This window comes from Mytilus californianus, unplaced genomic scaffold, assembly GCF_021869535.1.
Source record: "Mytilus californianus isolate M0D057914Y unplaced genomic scaffold, xbMytCali1.0.p SCAF_2, whole genome shotgun sequence".
Lineage (NCBI taxonomy): Eukaryota > Metazoa > Mollusca > Bivalvia > Mytilida > Mytilidae > Mytilus > Mytilus californianus.
In genome coordinates, this window is record NW_026262668.1 from 33,193,961 (window position 1) to 33,200,592 (window position 6,632).

Genomic DNA, 6,632 nt, shown 5'->3' on the forward strand with positions numbered 1-6,632 from the left:
TTAAACATTTCATTAAGACTACTAGTATTTCTCATTTTTCAATAATTTTACGTATATCCATGAAATAAAATTGCATGTTATAAAGAGCCTTAAATTACGCTGTTGCTGAAGAAAATGTTGATAATAATTATGTCTTTTTTGCAAAATTGACATCAAACAAAAAACTTCCGTTTTACACAGTCATTTTGCTTTTAAGAGGCCATGTCATGTAGATAATTCCCGCGGCACGCAGTTAAACGGGAATATATTGTCTTCTCGGTAATATATTTCCGAGGCGGATGAATTTTTGGCGCCAAAAACTATAGTGGTAAATAGGTAGTTATATGAGTATTACTTCTAGCCTTGCTTTCGTACTGTGTACATCAAATTTGTCATCTGTATAAAGAATGTTCAATTTGACAATTTCTATATAAGCAGCGAGCTAGTCAACAAACTTAAGTTTGTAGTTGAGTTATTTGTTTATATAATAAGCTATGGAATAGTCTTAGGTGTAAAGGTACATAAGTATAGAGAAGACTCACTCTGTACACACCTTGAATGTGCCAAAAATAGATTCAGTTTATAATGTTTTAATTGATTCGCTGTGTCATAGAGAATATGTTAAAGAGACAAAGTTTCTTTTTAATCACGTCCTTACGTCTTGTATCCGAGGAAAAATGTTTCCTTAGTTACTAGTCCAATGAGCGTACCAAAAATAATCAAAATAAACACATTTGCAGGTCACCTAGAGCAAAAATGTGACAAGTAAATTATTTTTCGTTTCAAATGCAAGGAAAAGTTACCGTTGCCAATCATAAAACCCGAACCCAGAAATTTAGATACGATCGGGGTACGATCTAAACGGTTAACAATTCGAACTGTAATTAAATCTTTGAATATTGTTTTTATCGGTATAAATATTGATTTTGTTATCAGCAAATTAAATCTAAACTAATATAATTGTTATATACATATACATAGGCACATTCACGGTTCTACAATCTGTCTGTATTTTGGCATTGCACAAGGTCATGTTTTTTCTCTGACTGTTAATGACGTCTTTACACTAAATCCATTGGATGTTGGATGTGTACTGATTGATATTTTAGTCTTAGATACATGATTTTTTATAAAATTTTATTGGCTGTCAGTAACTGCAAGTACTCTCAGATATGTCCTTGGTTTTTTGTTGTTGTGGGGATGTATAAATTCCCTGCCACGTGCGGTCTGTGTTTTTGTTACTTGTTTTTCTGCTTTGTATCGATCTGATTAATTGAGCCCTTTTCAACTGATTCTTATAGTTTGTTCATATGTTACTTGCTGTTCCACCAACGTCCCAGGTTAGGAGGATGGTTGGGCACCCGCAAACATGTTTAACCCCGCCACATTCTGTATGTGTCTGTCCCAAGCCAGAAGCCTGAAATTCAGTGGTTGTCGTTTGTTGCTGTATATAATATTTATTTTTCGTTCATTGCTTTTTCACCTAAATCAGGCTGTAAGTTTCTCAAATTGTTTTACATCTGTCATGTCAAGGCCTTTTATAGCTGGCATTGCGGTGTGGATTTTGCTCATTGTCGAAGGCCGTACGGTGACCTATAATTGTTTACTTCTATGTCATTTGGTCTCTGGTGGAAAGTTGTCTCATTGGCAATCATACCACATCTTCTTATTTTATATTAACAGTGATATAATGTATAGTGTATTTTTAATATCAAAGTTCTATATGGTTTATTAAAAAAATAAAATTGGGTAAGCATTCAACAGGTTTTTTTTGGTAATGGTTTCAAAAGTGCACACTTTTTCTTTTTTTGTAAGTGTTTCTTAAGGCTGTCTGAAATGGTCTGCAAGTTATGAAGATTTATTGTGCAAATCAAAATAACCATCTTTGAAAATAAAAAGAATGAGATTATTGGCTATTGAATTTTTCAAAATCATTAACAAAGAATATCCTGTTTATCTTCATGATTTAATCCACTTTAAGAAAACTTACTCTTTTAGATATCATAACACAGCAGACCTACCTACAACTGCTTATGGCCTACAATCTTTCATGTATACGGGTTCTAAACTTTGGAATGAGATGCCAGCTGAGCTGTGTAAGCAATTATCTTTAAACATATCCAAGAACTTGATAAATTCTTGGTCTGGCAGCTCATTCTAATGCTTCGCCTGCAAAACCAGTTAATTCTGTTCATTGTTTTTAGATTAATGCTTTGTTTTCAGCATGGCAAATTTGTTTGTTAACTTATACTGCTTCTGCTATTTTGTACTTAACAATCCTGTATGTGCTTTTTTTATGTTGCAAACCCTTTTATCATTGCTCTGGTGTTTTATCCCACAAGTGCATGCATCAGTTTGTATGCTTAAAAAGTTAAATCACGAAAATACTGAACTCCGCGGAAAATTCAAAACGGAAAGTCCCTAATAAAATGGCAAAATCAAGAGCACAAACACACCAAACGAATGGACAACAACTGTCATATTCCTGACTTGGTACAGGCATTTTCTTATGTAGAAAATGGTGGATTGAACTTGGTTTTATAGCGCTAAACCTCTCACTTGTATGACAGTCGCATAAAATTCCATTACATTGACAACGATGTGTGAATAAAACAAACAATAAGCTGCTTGATAGAAGTTTTGTGTTAATTGTATGTGTGCATGTTTTGATTGTTGTACTTTTGTTTTGTTTGTTATGAAAGCTCTTCGGAGCTTATGTTTGTAATTGTATTGCATATACCGACTTTGAATAAAGCTTTATGTCTATGTCTCATTTTTGTGATTGCAACTAAAATTTGCCAAAATCTTCCATAATGCAGTTTTGAGCTTTCTTTGGCATATACATTTTGGAAACAATTTCAGATTTACAGAAACACTGTGATTTTAATGAAGTTTGGAAGACTTTTTAAAAAAAAATTACTGGTGTGAAATAATTTCAAAAGGAATTGGCCCAACTTAATTGGTAAATTTTGCAATGGTGTATTAAAAAAATTCAAAAATGCACAAAATACTAGCCACTAAACGCTAATAAAACTAGAAACTATCAATCTCATCATGATGTTTATGTGACAGTATGTTAATTTGGAAACTTTTGTTTGTTTGTATCATACTTTGATATTTTGATATTATATATCTCACCTACCGTGGATAGATTCAAACTTGAAAAAAACTAATAAATAAGAAAAACAAATTATATAAAAAGAACAAACATGATTGTAAACACCTTAAAAAAATCAAACAAATTAAAACACAATTACAGAAAGAGATGAGAAATGCCTACTGGAAATATATCGAAAACATGATATTTGACATTGAAATGCAAGAACCTGAAAATCAGAGATTCAACAAACAACCTAAAAAACTCTTTTCATACATAAAACGCCAAAACAATGAAAACACTGGTATTGCACCTCTTAGAAGTGAGGGTTTACTATATACAGATCCTTTGAAAAAAGCAAATATCTTAAACGAACAATTTAAATCAGCATTTACATCTGAGACTAATACAGTAATCCCTGACAAAGGTCCATCAACACACCCAATAATGGACAACATGGACATCAACAGAGAAGGGACCTATAAATTAATTAAAAATATAAATCCTAAAAAAGCAACAGGACCAGATAACTTAACTGTATTAGTGCTAAAAGAAAACATTAACACATGCACAGACATACTCACTCTATTTTTTACAAAATCAATACAAACAGGAAAAGTACCTCATGATTGGAATCACGCAAACGTAACACCTGTTTTCAAAAAAGGAGACAAATATTAACCTGGGAACTATAGACCAATCTCATTAACGTGTATTTCCTGCAAATTATTAGAGCACATACTTGCAAGCAACATCACGAAACACCTTTAATCGAACAACATACTTTATGACTTGCAACACGGCTTCAGGGCAAATACATCTTGCGAATCCCAGATAATTTCACTAATTCACCAGCTGTCATCAAATAACGATGAAAATATACAAACCGATCTAATCATCATGGATTTTGCAAAAGCCTTTGATAAAGTTCCACAGAACCGATTACTTTATAAACTTTATTTTTTTTGGTGTATCAGAACAAGCTACAAACTGGATAAAATCTGTCCTATCTAATCGTACACAGACAGTTATAATAGAAAACCATTCCTCTGACAATATACCAGTTACATCAGGTGTTCTTCGGGGCACTGTATTAGGTCCAATAATATTTTTGATATACATCAATTACTTAACTGACTATTTACATCACAGTCAAATCAGGCTCTTTGCTGACGACAGTATAATTTACCGACGGATAAAATCAACATCAGAATCATTTTGATTGCCCCTTCTAGGTCTTCTTGGAGTTTCAGTGTATTGGTATTTAGAACATTTACATTTATTTATTTGAAGACCCTTGCATTCATCATTAACCATTAAAGACCAGCATACCAAGCCCTTATCAGGCCAAAACTAGAATACTACTGCACCGCCTGGGACCCTTAAACAAAAGAGAACATTAACTCCATAGAAAATTGGTATTTAGAACATTTACATTTATTCATTTGAAGACCCTTGCATTCATCAGAAGAAATCTAAAAATAAACTCTGTAACCATTAAAGACCGAGCATACCAAGCCCTTATCAGGCCAAAACTAGAATACTGCTGCACCGTCTGGGACCCTTACACAAAAGAGAACATTAACTCCATAGAAAATTGGTATTTAGAACATTTACATTTATTCATTTGAAGACCCTTGCATTCATCAGAAGAAATCTAAAAATAGTTTAAACATTTCATTAAGACTACTAGTATTTCTCATTTTTCAATAATTTTACGTATATCCATGAAATAAAATTGCATGTTATAAAGAGCCTTAAATTACGCTGTTGCTGAAGAAAATGTTGATAATAATTATGTCTTTTTTGCAAAATTGACATCAAACAAAAAACTTCCGTTTTACACAGTCATTTTGCTTTTAAGAGGCCATGTCATGTAGATAATTCCCGCGGCACGCAGTTAAACGGGAATATATTGTCTTCTCGGTAATATATTTCCGAGGCGGATGAATTTTTGGCGCCAAAAACTATAGTGGTAAATAGGTAGTTATATGAGTATTACTTCTAGCCTTGCTTTCGTACTGTGTACATCAAATTTGTCATCTGTATAAAGAATGTTCAATTTGACAATTTCTATATAAGCAGCGAGCTAGTCAACAAACTTAAGTTTGTAGTTGAGTTATTTGTTTATATAATAAGCTATGGAATAGTCTTAGGTGTAAAGGTACATAAGTATAGAGAAGACTCACTCTGTACACACCTTGAATGTGCCAAAAATAGATTCAGTTTATAATGTTTTAATTGATTCGCTGTGTCATAGAGAATATGTTAAAGAGACAAAGTTTCTTTTTAATCACGTCCTTACGTCTTGTATCCGAGGAAAAATGTTTCCTTAGTTACTAGTCCAATGAGCGTACCAAAAATAATCAAAATAAACACATTTGCAGGTCACCTAGAGCAAAAATGTGACAAGTAAATTATTTTTCGTTTCAAATGCAAGGAAAAGTTACCGTTGCCAATCATAAAACCCGAACCCGGAAATTTAGATACGATCGGGGTACGATCTAAACGGTTAACAATTCGAACTGTAATTAAATCTTTGAATATTGTTTTTATCGGTATAAATATTGATTTTGTTATCAGCAAATTAAATCTAAACTAATATAATTGTTATATACATATACATAGGCACATTCACGGTTCTACAATCTGTCTGTATTTTGGCATTGCACAAGGTCATGTTTTTTCTCTGACTGTTAATGACGTCTTTACACTAAATCCATTGGATGTTGGATGTGTACTGATTGATATTTTAGTCTTAGATACATGATTTTTTATAAAATTTTATTGGCTGTCAGTAACTGCAAGTACTCTCAGATATGTCCTTGGTTTTTTGTTGTTGTGGGGATGTATAAATTCCCTGCCACGTGCGGTCTGTGTTTTTGTTACTTGTTTTTCTGCTTTGTATCGATCTGATTAATTGAGCCCTTTTCAACTGATTCTTATAGTTTGTTCATATGTTACTTGCTGTTCCACCAACGTCCCAGGTTAGGAGGATGGTTGGGCACCCGCAAACATGTTTAACCCCGCCACATTCTGTATGTGTCTGTCCCAAGCCAGAAGCCTGAAATTCAGTGGTTGTCGTTTGTTGCTGTATATAATATTTATTTTTCGTTCATTGCTTTTTCACCTAAATCAGGCTGTAAGTTTCTCAAATTGTTTTACATCTGTCATGTCAAGGCCTTTTATAGCTGGCATTGCGGTGTGGATTTTGCTCATTGTCGAAGGCCGTACGGTGACCTATAATTGTTTACTTCTATGTCATTTGGTCTCTGGTGGAAAGTTGTCTCATTGGCAATCATACCACATCTTCTTATTTTATATTAACAGTGATATAATGTATAGTGTATTTTTAATATCAAAGTTCTATATGGTTTATTAAAAAAATAAAATTGGGTAAGCATTCAACAGGTTTTTTTTGGTAATGGTTTCAAAAGTGCACACTTTTTCTTTTTTTGTAAGTGTTTCTTAAGGCTGTCTGAAATGGTCTGCAAGTTATGAAGATTTATTGTGCAAATCAAAATAACCATCTTTGAAAATAAAAAGAATGAGATTA